Here is a 13,446-nt window from a genome sequence, read left to right as displayed (position 1 = left end):
TTCTTTTTGCAGTTTTTTGTGATATGATCTCTTTTCCATCCTAAAACTATAACACACTTTTTTATATAACACTTCTTTCGCTATTAGTTCTCTGCTCTAAAACATTCACCAATTTTTTCACATTTTCTTACTACATCCTTTACTCCTCATGGGCATTCTGCATTTTTTTTTCATCCTCTACAATTCCTCCCCCTTCGACTCTACTACATTGTCATTCACTTTCATCCTCTACAATTCCTCTACATATTCTCCCCTTTCGACTCTACTATATTGTCATTCATTTTCATCCTCTACGTATCCCCCCTCCTTCGACCCTGTTACATTGTCATTCATTTTCATCCTCTATGATTCCTCTTCGTATTCTCCCCTTTCGACTCTATTACACTGTTGTTCCTATTAATAATTCTTTTGATCCTTCAGTATCACTTTTCAATTATTTTTTTCTTCCGATTTACAGATTATTTACCTCGTTTACCTGCCCTTTTAGCTCCTTTATTCATTCTTGTTCCGAACTATATTTCCTCGGTGTTGTCATTTCTTTCCTCGCTTGTTCTTTTTCATTCATAAAACCTTTAACCAGACTCGACTCGTCTATTTTCTTCCAAATACGACATCTTTGATTACGTTGATCGAAAAAACATTTTTTAGCTTGGAGTGACCAACTCCCATCACTATATTGGCTCATTATCCACTTCAAGTCTTTCACACAGGTATTCCCCTTTTCCATTTTTACCATAAACGTTCGTACTACCGATTAACTTTTATCATTTTTATCGGTTTTCATCCTCTGCACATTGGAGGCCCCGTACTATGCACCATCCCGTTATTACACTTAGTACTAATACTCCAATGACTTCATTGTCTCAAACATTCTTTACTTTTCTTTGTAAAGAGCTATTGCGAACGTCTCAAATGTCGTGTGTGTGTGTGTGTGTGTGTGTGTGTGTGTGTGTGTGTGTGTGTGTGTGTGTGTGTGTGTGTGTGTGTGTGCTTAGATTAAATGAGACCATGTCTCATGTATGCACCTGTGCACATGTAAGTTTATAGGTATACGCACACACACACACACACACACCTGTACACAATATATGGGAGGCAAGACCTGTGTGCAATGAAGGGGGTGAAGTGGGGTGGGGAGTGGGGTGGGGGGTTGAAAGGGGTAGATGGGAGTTCGCTACAGGCACGGATCCCGACAATACTTCCTTTGATATGAACTGAATTGATAAACAAGTCGCTCAAAGAAATTAATTGGACGGAGGCTGGACTGGAACTATCACAGAACACACAAACACGCATAGTTGATACGACGCACGCACACTTGCGCCTCTCGCTCTTCTTTTCTCACTATTCGACGATTTGTTTTCCCGTCTACGCTGCTTCTCCCCCCCCCACACACACAGACCCCTTCCACGCCCCCCTCTCCCTCCCCACCCCTTCCGTAACGAATAACATTTCCTCTCTAGATATTTGTTGTCCTTTTTCTTCGTCTCCTGCACGCGCCTGGACAAGCACCTCATCACATGCGATGTCTGTCAACAGCCTCTCTCTCTCTCTCCCTCGATCTCACTAATTCTCCCTCTTTTTCCACGCATATGCAGCAAACACTATAAGATATTCATAAGTGCTTGCTGGTATACTGGTCTTGAGTCTCTTCCTCTGGCTGAAAAGTATCACAGCGCTGCAAGCCGGCACAGGTTACAGTCTTATAACTACTATCGATCAGGAGTCTATCACGTGATCCAAGACTGGTGAATCAGACACACATACACAAGAATGAAATAGTGGGGGAGACTTATTCACCCTTCACTGGAAGGTTAGTCCATAACACAACTTCAGTGGATACTTAAGAAAAATTCTACTCCCATGTTCGCCTCACTACTTTCCTTCTACGACTCCCATGCAAAATCCCTCTCTTTCCAGTCTCTACTCTTTCAATTCTCCCCTGTACGAGCATCTTCCCCATACCCATTTTGCTTCCTCCATCATGACCCTCTTCCTTTCCAACCACCCCTTTATATTCTTTACCAAACCATTCCATCACCCCTTTACGACTCTCCGAGAGCTACTGAATCGTGTCTTCCAAGTCTCCCTACAAGTCCACACGGCACCAGCAAGGCTTTCTTAACTTCTTCCTACCTATGCACCTCCCCATGATAGTGTTCTCGCAAGTCTGTGTGTGTGACATTGAGCACCAGTTTCCTGACGCCCCACACACTCTTCATAGTCCCTCTCCACCACGACTATTTTAACCCAGTGTCCACAAGGCACTCCCATAAGCAGCAGTGTCCATTCTAACAGTATTTTCCAACCTGAGACGAAATTTTTACCCTTCCCGCTAAATGTATAAAGAAAATACTTTTTAGCTTACTATTATCTTGCTCAGATAAGAGGGAGGGTGGAGGGGTGTGGAGTGTATTCAGGGATGGAATGGGTGGAAATGATTTTATGCCTTTCCCTTTTTGGCTACCTCCCTTGTAAGGGGGGAAAAGCCTTGGTATATGTATGTATTATCTTGTATGATAACGCAAGTGAATTTTGTGTTTTGGCTACCAACTAAAGAAAGGAAATTTTAAAATGTACTCTTTGTTTATTTTCTTATCAATTAAATTTCGTACTTCAGTTAATTCTTCTTCTTGTCCGTTGTCCGCAGGGAGAAATTAGGATCTATGATCTGATGAAATTAAGGAGATACGACAGTAGAAACAAGGAAAGAAATAATCCATGATAAAAATATAATGAAAAAATAAGCAAATAAATAGAAAATAAAGATAAATGAGTAAATAAAAAACAATCACTCCTGCCATTCTCTTTCCCGCTTTCTTCTTCCACCCATTACCACAGCCACTCCCAGGAGGCGCTTCGCTGTGTCCTACTTCGAGGATAAGCAGAACACACAGGGAACTCTTGGGATCTGAATGCGTCTTTGGTTCTTCCAGCCAGTTTTCTTTTAACCTCATTTCTGGGAATTGTTACATTTAAATTTTCCCCTCCATGAAATTCTCTGTTCATCCAATCATTCACTAATATAAGGTTCCTAATCTCATTTATCTGTGACTAGAATAGATTATTTGATAGTATCTGCCGATATATATATATATATATATATATATATATATATATATATACAGTGCATACGCGTGCATATTTTTTGTGGTCATGATATATATATATATATATATATATATATATATATATATATATATATATATATATATATATATATATATATATATATATATATACAGTGCATACGCGTGCATATTTTTTGTGGTCATGATATAAAGATTGGATAATTCGTCAAGAGATCGTATGTGAAATTGCAAAATTGGTCCACAACATAGAAATTACAATGCCAAAGGTCGTACAGTACAGCAGAGCGAATCATCCAGTACGTACACACTTTGTTAAGAACATCCACGGTACAAATGTTCATGAAGCCCTTTCAGTGCGCCGATACCACTAAATCAGTGATGGAATTCAGTGAACTCGTTACATCAGTGAGCAACGCCACTGAGCCTTTAGTGACATCGAGTAGTACAGTGCATCCTAAATCGCATACATCAACCAAGATCTTAAAATGCATTACTGCTGTGAATAGGGCAGCGAAAACAAATCGAGATATAGCCGGATAATGTAAAAGAAAGACATCAAGGGACATTAGAGCTGCTCCTTAAAACGAGAAGATCTGTAGTAAAATCATCGGAAAATAATGCTAAAATATATCAAATACAACGATACATGATCACACAAAATATATGACAATTCAGCTGCCTCGATCTGGCCTCAGCCCGAGTCCTGATGGTTTTCCAAACAGAAGAGTTGCGTTCTGTGTCGAAAAACACATTTCCCATCTCTTTTCTTTTCCACAATCAATTTCCAGTACAGAATGTGACACCTCTCCAATAAACCACATCTCAAAATAAAAATTTCGGATCATTTTTCAAAACTGGAGCATTCCGAGCCGTAAACACCTCTAATAAAGAAAGAGAACATAATCACAAAGTGGTAGGAAACTAATTAGTGTATTTTTTCATTTCAAATGTTGTACAGCTTGTCAATGACTTGTAACTGTTCCGAAATATTCTGTCGAAATAAACAATGAATTGCGTGTAAAATGCATTTGAATCAATTGCCTGTGAATAATGCACTGGCATGTGTAAACAAGGACCACTTAGCTGTTTTTCATAGTTTTCCATCACCCTAACGAGCAAACTAGACTAGTTAACGACACGCTCTTACAGTCGACGCAAACTCACAATATTCTGAGGATCGACAGAATGAAACGCTGACGAATTTTCCTCATGAAGTACAGTAGGTCAAATAAGTACATGAAAAGTGAGCCATGGATCTTATAAAACGAACACTACAACACCTATTCTATGGATACATTTTCTCCTATAAAGGCTTATTCAAACAGAAATAAAATTTGCGCTTTTTTCCAATTTCAAAATCTATAAAATATGCTGTCCAGACCACCTGTTTTTTTTTTCTAAACTCTGTTAATGAGGGAAGACTGCTGTAGCAGCCTCCTATACCATTAAAAAGCAAGGGAAATATATTGGTGCCATTTATTGCAAATAATCGCAGCATACCAGAGCTACGCGCAGTGCTGTCCCCCTACACTGTCCGCATCTTGCTATGCTATACGTTTCGATATAAGTTGCCGTTTCCATCATTGCTCCACCATTTACTTATGTATATTATTTTTATCGTTTCATTCTTCTATTTTAAAATTCTATTCAGACTGTTCTCTACTACCTACTAAGTGTAACAAAAATGGACGATTCCTTTTTTCCACTTTCAATTTACATTTAATTATACTTATTTCCTTCCCCATTAAGTGGGGAAACCGGTATTGAACACTACGTGATATACGCCTCTTTTCCAACTTCTACATATTTCAGTAAGTTACTTAGAATACGCCAGCCAGACATTACAGCTAACTACAACTATTTAGTGTATATTTTATATACCAAACAATACCAGGCCTGATACTATGTCACAGAATGTTAGGTTAGGTTTGGTTAGGTTAATGATGCTTCCAAACTCGTGTAGCAAGCCTTCGTCTTCTTGAAATGACCAGAATACAGGTCATTATATTTCCAGTTCTTCACCCCTCTTGCCCAACCCCGACGTTACAACCAACACGTACTTGCACAATCCCGAGTGTGTCATTATACCCGCGGGTATCATGGTACCGGTACTATGCCCAGTAAACGAGACCTCATATGTATCCATAATACCTTACATTACCGCCCCGCCTCCCTGTAATCCATCCGACCCGCTCCTCACCCATAATCTTCACCTGGCCCCTTTTCACCCCCTTTCGCCCCGTCCTCTCCAATTGTCAGCCACTATAATTGTTAATACCAGGACCACAAACTAACCACTACCAGCTCCCCTTACTTGATCGCCCCCTTCCCCCCAACACACTCTCCTCTTCACCCTCGTCCCCCCACAGAAGCCCCCAGTGCCCCCAAGCCTGCGTCATACTCAATCTCCATCAATCCAGCTCACAGCACACAGAGTCCCCCCTCCAACCCTCAACTCTCCCCTCCACATACAAAACCATTTCTTGTGGCCGTCTGTTTCTTATTCAGGGTATATATGTTTCTATACAGGTCACACACAGTACATTCTCCCTATCCCATAAAAAACTCCCCCTCCTCTAGACACCTTTGGAGGGAGTTGATTACCATGTCCCCCTTTATAATCAATCCTGTAGCTGCATGACCAACAAAACCGGTGTCCTAATTATGGTCACTTTCGTTCTCATCTCAACTTGAGAACTCTATCTCCCTCTCTCTCTTTCCCCTTTCTTCTTCTTCCTCTCCCCCTCAAACCGACACTGTCGCTGGGGTTCAACAAAACCTGGGGAAACCGACAACAGCCTGAATCGATGACGTCATGTCGCGCTCCGTGAAATTGAACCTGACAGCCAATAGGATGCCGCTACAGAACCACCACCTACCTGAGTGCCTGTGAGGATAATCCTTACAAATACGCCTTTAAATCGATAGTTTCCAAACACCACTCCCAGGGCCCCTCCAGCCTTCTCATCACATCTGGCCAAGTTCCCATTGTAACAAATATAAGCCATATTCAGGCTCTGCTTCTTTTAATCGTTTATATAAACTGCCACTACCTCAACGGAAAACGAGTTTCAACTCGACGCATGACTCGTTTCATTCAATAAAGATCTTCCCAAAATTGGAATATAATTATGATTCACAGATTGTCAACAAAATTAATTATTTATGACACCATTCTGTCATTTGAGACATTGTCGCTTCCCAATTGGCAAATGATATTTCAACGACTTCAAATTCAAACTGAATTATAATGTAACGTTATAAGGAAAAATATTCGTTGCAACCTTGACAGAATTTAGCAACAGCATCAGTTATACAAATACCCACAACTTCTGAATCTTTACCCTTATCAAACCAAATCACAAATGACTTTTTTTTACTTCTATGTTCCTGCCGTCAGGCGATGTTATTCAGTCGATAGGAACTCCAAGGTTCCTAATCCTAAGAACGTGATAAACAATCCATATGTAGTCCGTTTGTGATACACCATCGCAGGGCCTCCCCCGGGCTGAATAAAAGTCTGACTTGACCTCCACTAATTATTTGTCAAGTTGTTAGAAGCAACAGCTAACAGCCACTGTTAGATAGAGATACTAGCTAACAGTCATGAGAAATGTACATTACACGATGTCACTCCCGTAGTTATTCGAGACATGATAATTATAACACCTGGATTGTAAGAGCGGAGGTTCCCTTTAGCTGAATAAAATCGTCTGGCGGCAGTTGCTAGTACACACACACACACACACACACATATATATATATATATATATATATATATATATATATATATATATATATATATATATATATATATATCACAGACAAAATGTAGTGGCACATTTGTAAATAATAATCACGAAGAACCCGCAGTCGGAATAAAAGGAAACTCAGAGGAAAGTATAACTTCTATATTTCGGCTAACAGCTATAGCCCTCTTCAGGAAAGGGCTATAGCTATTAGCCGGAAATATAAAAGTTATACTCTCTTCTGTTTCCTTTTATTCCGACTGTGGATTCTTCGTGATTATATATATATATATATATATATATATATATATATATATATATATATATATATATATATACAGTATATATGCGAGTTAAATGTTCTGACACATTGGTAAGATCAACTGTAGATTCCACTATTGGAGAAAAGAATGTTGTACTTTGATACCTATATACTACGATCACTGCCTGTATTTCTCTTCAGCGTGAATTATTAAAAGTTGTAATGCACTGGGAAGATGAATTGTTGATCCCATTATATATCGGAGAAAAGAATGCTGTACGAAGAATTTACGATCACTCTCTGTGATCTCTCCGACAGTGCGATCTACAGTTCATATATTTCCATTAATTCCACACCTAAAAAAAAAAAAAAAAAAAAAAAAAAAAAAAAAAACTAGAGATGCGACTGGACTCCACCAACCGGTGGGGTAGCCATTCCATGATGCGAACCTAAGCGTCTGCACACGAGGCGAGACGAGACTGAAACCAACGCGCCACAGGGGCTCGTAATTTAACTCTCACAACAGAAATAACTCAATTTTTCTCGTTGCCAGCTTCACCACATACAAACCTCTTTTATCCGAAAGGGGGGGAAGGGGGGGGTGATTACATTGACGGAATGGGAGTACATTGAGGGGGAAAGGGGGTGATTACATTTGGGGGGTGGGGGTGGAGGGGCCATCTATTATTACATAAACAAATTGTGCATTTTCATTTTAGATTTACATGTAGAGAACCGTTGTCCTGTCTTCTTGCTTGCACTTAGAATAACTAAAATTCAATGTTGTTGATCACCTTCACAACGAAGTCTTAAACACCACAATATTTTATTCAGCTCCGAGAATTATCACGCCGTAACCATGAGAATAAAACGATCTTCAATCGACTAGTCAACTACAGAAGGACGCATTCCAGAAACTTAAAATTGGAATTAAGTTTTCTTAGGCATTAACTTAAATCTACTTTTCTTCTTCTTCTTTCGGGATGGGTGGATGTTTGAACTTTTTTTTTTTTTTTTTTTACTCTTCTCGTATGGGGAAAATTTCCCTTTGGCTGAATAAAATCACCTGGCGGCAGCCAAACTAACACCTACAAGCTGACATTCGAAGCGACAGGGATAAACCTCACTGCTTCGTAAAGCCTAAGTCGTCACCTTTGCCCTGTGTGTTAGGACAACCAATGCGAGTTAATGAGTGCACAGAATCCCTATTTGATTATGCTAACTGCTCTCTAAAACATCACTAACCGTATCTGGTGGCCTGGACCTCCGCTTCCTCCATTCTTCCCCTCACCTCTTCTCTCCTCCTCACACTCTTCCTCCTTTCCCCACTCCTCCCCATCCTCGTTCTTCCCTCGCCTCCTCATGCCAACCTATTTTCTATTTTTCTTCCTCCTCCCTTTGAACGTTCAATGCTGAATACTCCCTCCTCATCCAAAACCATGTCCCATTACTATTGCTCCTGCCGTTCAAATCGCCCCCTCCCCCCACACACTATCCCTTACTCGCTGCACCCCCACCCCGCCTCAAGCGCCTCTAAAAACAGGGCAACATGGGCCTCTGCGGTGAAAATATTGTTTACCTGCGCGGGACACACAAAGAACCCCAGCCCACGTGGCCTGCCGGCCCGCGTAATCCATGTGCTCTACCCGCATATTGCCTCCCGGAGGAGGAGGAGGGGGCTGGGGGTTTAGTGCCCGACGAAGGAAAGGGTGATGCGGGAAGGGTGGGGAGTCGGGGGCACAACATGGACGCGAGGACGCGGAAGATCAGCCTCCTTGTTGAATAAGAGCATCCGACGTTAGGTAAAATAAATTGAGTAATTCGTAATTCAATTGATCGAGATGGTCTTAATAAAATTTAATAAATAAATAAATATGAATGATAAAATATTAAAGGATAGATAATTTGTTTTCCTAACATTGCACCTACCAATTCTATATAATTCCTTCTCTGGGCTTATATCCCACGTCAAGTGAAATCCAAGTACTAAATGATTACTTTTTCCCCTATAGGACACGAGAACATTAAGTAATCAATCACACCAGGTTTTTTGAAAAATGAAACCTTGCAGATTTGTAGTCTCCTCTTAATCCTGTCGCATCTTTGACCCACTGGTCCACTTGCTTTGTCCGTGACTACATTTAGCAGAATATTTCCCCATAAATCTTCAATTCTACTTCCCATTCCTCCCAACTCTAATCTTTACAGTTAAAGTCACCCTCCATGACTGTATTGTTTTTTTGTTGTTGTTTTTTTATAATAATTTTCTTAGGCAAAAAGATACATCTGATATCTGACATTTTTGGCTGAAATTTAGCTTTTTTTCCATGCCCTCATCTTGGGGGACACACTAATGCAATCTCTTCTTTATCCTTGGTCATGATTCTCAGCCACATCTTCCCCCAATATCATGTTACACACTTACACACACACATATATATACAAACATATACTTGTGTATATATATATATATATATATATATACACACACATATAAAAACACTATCATCATTCCACCTCACATTTCATCTTTTCTGTCACATCTCCAGATTCTGTAATTACCATTTTCCTAATTGCATAGCAACATTTCTTGGTTTTTCCTAACTGAATACAAAATATCAGGTTTATTTAACTTCTTGTAATCAGCAATTGCTAACTTGGCTGATACAAATCTATTTGCATTGGTACATCCCACTCTTAGTTTCCCATTTTTTCTTGTAATGACCTTTTCTTTCCCACTCTTTTATAATGACCCATCAATTTCTATTACTTTTTATTGATCTATTTATTCATTTATTTACTAATTTATTCATTTATTTGCATTCAAACTCACTATGGGCCAAAAATCTCAAATTGGCATACTCTGACACTGTTATACAACTATGCATCCATCCATACATGCATAATAACAAAGACTCAACAGTGTGAAAATTTTTAACCCTTTCCATACCAGGTGTCACTTTTAATTTTTCTCTGGTTGCTATTTAGTTCATCTCAACTGCACCCACTTAATAATGAAGAGATTACAGATTATCTCCATTAACCTCTTCTGTACCAGGTAGGGACAGGAAACAGAAGGATGAAGAGAACAATGAATAGGTGTAGGGTCAATGCGTGCTATGACTTGGTCACTCATATAAGGAGAAAAAATTGCCTTTTCGGGAATGAGCATATGCAGGCAGGCACCAGATAGCCATTTTCCTTTTATTTTGGCTGCTGCCAGACTATTTTATTCATCTCCGTGGCATCCCCTAAATATCACAGAGAATAATGATATGAAAACCTTAAATCATCTCTAGATGATCCTACAAGAAAAATATTGCAGTGGAGGTCTTCTAATGACAAATGAATCAGCAACAGAAAATAAATAGATAAATAAATAAAATAAAAAATACAAACAAAATTAATAAAAATAAATAAATAAATGAATGAACGAATACATTAATTAATAAAATATGATGTCAGAAGGTATTATGCTGCAAGTTGTCTCCTGTACCAAATGAGGTCAGCACAGGTTGTCAGCTATCCTTATGGGTCAAGATGAAAGGAATACAATTATGGATGATGAGAGATCTTGTGCCTCATTCTGAGGTCAAGTGTCAGTCTCTCTGGAATGCACCTCTCGATGGAGGTGAGAGTGTTGACAAGTTTTGAAGATGGACTGCAGGGAGCCAATTTTGGTGTCTGTCTTCCACAACTACCTCCTGCAGGCATCACTTGCTGGTCCCTCAATCTAATTTAATTCCAAACCTAGCCTCTCCCCCTGGGACCAAACTGTGGGATGCACCCTCCCACCCACATCTAGCCTTTCAACTGGGCCTTCACTACAGGTGTCAATCCTGCAACCACATACATTTCCCAACACCTTATCTTATCTATCAGCTTGGACATACTTACCAAGCCATTATTTCACGAATGAAATAATGGCATAAATGATTATCCATATATTCTTGAGCTCTATTAGGTACACAGGTGCAAAAATAATTGAGATTACTGTAATTGGTTGGATACTTGTGAAGATGAAAAAATAATTGTAACAAATACTTAGATATATCTTGTCCTAACACATTACCTATATCTTAATGCCATGACAATTTATAACAAAAGTGCCAATTTCATCTTGAGAAACCTACATAAAGGTTTATACAAATATAATATTTGGTAAGTTAATCTAATCTGATATAAAATAATTAATTGGGAGGTGAAGTGCATTGCCTACATTTATTACTAACCTTTGTCATTCACCAAACTATAAAGAGATTTTTATGATAATAACACTATACATTTGCAATATTTCATTTGTGGTTACATATTTTGCTGTATTTTACAACTTGCAACTTTGTATAAACTACCCTCAAGCAACTCCATCCTGTGGAGAGACTACTCTATTCTATGCAATGTAGGTGAACTCCAGCCACATTCACCTCTTTGCAGTTTTGCAACTTTGCTCTATTGTCAGGTAATTTTAAATTAACCTGCCATTCAGCTAAGTAAGCCCCTACAGCAATAGGGTAATCATTGTAAGATCATAATTTTGTCAAATTTACTTCCCTCCTGTCAAACTTGTTTGAATTATTAATAATTCACTTTTGGAATGTGGGATGAATAATGTTACAACCTTTATTGATTACAGTTCAATTCAATCAAAATAATAACTTTGTTTATGCATAAAATTTGAACAATAATCTATAAAGGCGAGTAAATGCAAAATACTGGGGGATGCCACCTCCCCCATGGAAATTATGGCCTTGCAATTAACTACATTATGACTGCATATATATTGTTTTCACTTTACTAAAAAATAACTACCGTCTTCATCACAAAATATTGCTTTTAATGGTCCATAGGCCATCCTACGATCTCTAAGAAACTTTCAACTGTTGTCTGTTTTGTGTAAATAAGTGTGGATCTCTACAGGTATATATGTTATTCCCCATCTCAAAACGAGTAGTCAACAGTTGCATGATGTTATTGTGTGAGAAATAGAGAGAAAATGGTCAAAGCTGATGGAGATATTTTGGTACTAGTCAATATGACCGAATGGCTTCCCCTTCAAATGGAAGTAAAAGTGTGGAGAACATGACACTTTTTAAGGATGGACGGTAGAAAGATTTTCTGCCATGCCTACAATGAAGGACTACCACTTGCAGGTATCTATCCTAAACCCCTCATTTTGCAAGATGTACTAGCTTCGTTTACAAAGCGATTGCATACAGTCTACCGCCTATTGTCAACAGACATCCAATAATTGAAACTGGTGTTTTGTTGGGTACTGATATAATATGACATATCAATAATTTAATCTTACTTGTCTGAAGAATCATCGACTGCTGAATGTTTGGTTTAGGAAACTGGTCAAATTTGAAAAAAAAAATCCACGCGAGACAGCACTTAAAACCACCAACACTCATTAATTAGGCACATGCTCATTGCGTTAATCTAATGAGACATAATTAATACAAAAGATGATAATTTACTTACATTAACCATTCTTTATATACTCGTCTACTCTAATGTAATTTATCAAAATTGGACTGAATTTTTCTTTAATATTATATATTTTCGTTTTATAATTCAAATCTCCTGTTTTGTTATTGTAAAAAGTAAAAACATTACTTATAAGTCTCATAACTATTATATATATATATATATATATATATATATTTATATAAATATATATATAAATAATATATTTATATATATATATAATATATATATATATATATATATATATATATATATATATATCACTGGTGAGAAATGTAGTAACACATTTGTAAATCACAACTAATACCACAGTCGAACGAAAGAAAGTTGCGTAAGCGAAACTATATATTTTGATTGCAACTGCAATCCTCTTCAGTAGTAAAAAGTGGAAGGAGGATGCTATCCTCCTTCCACTTTGTACTACTGAAGAAGATCGCAGTGAACAACCGAAATATAGTTTCGCTTACGCAACTTTCTTTCGTCCGACTGTGGTGCTAGTTGATATATATATATATATATATATATATATATATATATATATATATATATATATATATTACACACACATACACACACTTTCGTCGGATGGACGGCGAGGATTAGAGTTCTGTAGAAAATTTGAAATTTTCGTGGACCTCAACGCAAAGGAAGTACCTATTGTATTTACAGGGAAGGGGATAGCTCGTGGTGTCGTGGGAAAGTGAGGAAAAAAGACAAGGGGAGGGATTACTGAGGGAAATGAGGAAGGGGAAGACTTGGTCCAGGAGGCCAGGCGTCTTGTAAACAAACGAAGGACCGATGATTTTGGTGATGGGATTAACAAAAATGGAAAGATGAGAAAGATAGATAAGAGCAG

This window comes from Oratosquilla oratoria, chromosome 41 (assembly GCF_046742065.1).
Source record: "Oratosquilla oratoria isolate Oo_2021 chromosome 41, ASM4674206v1, whole genome shotgun sequence".
NCBI classification, from domain to species: domain Eukaryota; kingdom Metazoa; phylum Arthropoda; class Malacostraca; order Stomatopoda; family Squillidae; genus Oratosquilla; species Oratosquilla oratoria.
This window is presented reverse-complemented; position numbering follows the sequence as displayed.